This window comes from Capsicum annuum, chromosome 6 (genome assembly GCF_002878395.1).
Source record: "Capsicum annuum cultivar UCD-10X-F1 chromosome 6, UCD10Xv1.1, whole genome shotgun sequence".
NCBI classification, from domain to species: Eukaryota; Viridiplantae; Streptophyta; class Magnoliopsida; order Solanales; family Solanaceae; genus Capsicum; species Capsicum annuum.
The window spans coordinates 76505267-76507146 of NC_061116.1; the positions used below are offsets into that span (position 1 = coordinate 76505267).

At 33.0% G+C, this 1880-nt stretch overlaps 1 long non-coding RNA gene across 1 annotated transcript; it reads left to right on the top strand.

Moving 5' to 3' along the window:
* The first annotated feature begins 224 nt into the window (after positions 1–224).
* On the top strand, positions 225–1586 carry LOC124899419. Its single transcript, XR_007056890.1, has 2 exons — positions 225–514; positions 1135–1586. It is a non-coding gene; the product is annotated as an uncharacterized LOC124899419 (long non-coding RNA).
* Positions 1587–1880: the final 294 nt, after the last annotated feature.

Sequence of the window (1880 nt, forward strand, 5' to 3'; positions counted from 1 at the left end):
CTATTAATATAAATATTATATATGTCATAATTAAAATTCATTAAATATGACCATATATATGTAATTATTTTTATAATAGTGGATAATTATGTTGTTTTTCCATTAGTAAGTATATTTTAGTTGAGTGATTTTGATAGTTTATAAAAGTTACCACATAAAATCATATTTAAATTTTTTTTTTCAAAAGTCAAATTTTTTTTTTTAAAAAAACATGGTCAAACATAATTCCAACTCTAACTCCTGAAAATTTTAGTTTTCGTGCCAAACGGCTGTTTAGATTTTGATATTGAATTTTCGTATTCATCTATTTAACTAGTTGATTTTGGTGTTTAATCTTCGTATTTAGGATATTGAACTTGTAAATTGTTGTATACGGCGAAAAGTTTCAATTTTGTATTTAATCTTTGTATTTCAGCTACCAAACTTGTAGATTGCTCGTATGCACTATTAAAGTTGGAATTTTGATGTTCAATCTTCATATTTCGACTATCGAACTTGTAATTGTCGGTGAATGGTAATAAGGTTTAGATTTTGATTTTGCATATTCATATCTCAGCTATTGAACTTGTAAGACTTGTTTATTAGTATATGGAAATTTTAGACTATTAGTGTTAAGTTGAAGAAGAAACCACTTTGCCTTGAGGTTATGGGTTTAATCAGAGTATTTGTTAAATGGGCAAATCCTTGTGATTAGTTTGAATATGACTAACTTTATTGCTCAAAGTCTTACGCCTTACATTTTTACTCAAGTTTCAGTTTTTTTTCTCTGTTTTGGTTTGATTTTGAAGGATTTGTTAAATGGGCAATTCCTAGTGATTAATTTGAAATATAATTGGAAAGGTCTCAAATAGAGATGAGTTTACTCTATAACGTTTTGCTCAAACTTTCAAGCCTTTCGTTTTGGCTCAAATTTCAGGAGCTCCTGTGCCGATTCATTTTGCACCTTTTAATCTTACATAAAGTTTAAAGAGTCCTTTATTTTTCTTACCTATGTTTGTTACTGTTTTGGTTTGAATTGAATCTTTTAAGCTTCTGGGGTTTTGGGTATTTGTTAAATGTGCAAATCTTGTTGATGGAACTTGTCTGTTTAATCACCACTGAAACGGATGATTTATAATCTTCTGTGTGTTACAGCTAGAGCAATGATTTAAGCTGGTCGATGGGGTCGCGAGATCGGGCATTCTTGCTGAAGAATCCTGCGGGGATGGATTCTACAATGTGTTTGATAAAAGTCTCAAATGAACTATTTCTCACTATTGAGTTGACGAGCAATTCCTAGTGATTGATTTGAAATATAATTGGAATGTTTTTGGATGGTTGCACATAGAGATGAAAATGTACTCAAACGTTTTGCTTGGAATTAATTGGTATATGACTTTGGTGTCTTGTCAAAAACAATTCGAAATACCGCGACTTTTTTAGAACTGGTACGAGTCAAAAAATGTTTGCCAGTACCCAATCCTGATATCACCGTGCTTCAGCCTCTGCGGCTGGGTTTTCCTTGTATTGTTTTGGATTAAGACCGGCATCTGTACTATCCGTATGTCTTTGAATATAATGGCGATGCAAGTTCTTGACTCTGTGAACAACTTTCTTTCATGTAATTCTATTCCATCTGTAGCAACGTTAAACTTGACGAGCAAAAATAGAAGTTTATTTCATTTGATGGGCAAAAATAAACTTGACGAGCAAAAATAGACCACTGACAATTTCGAAGAAGTTAAGCCCCATTGGGCCTTTAAAGAGTCAATGAAGGGAAGAAACGCCTGGAATGGTGCCCGCAGCCATCACCTTGATGTGCAACAATTAAGCTCTGGAGAGTGGGTTAACTGGATGGGGATCAAGTGAGTTCAGGAGATGCACGTCGACGGTTTCATTTA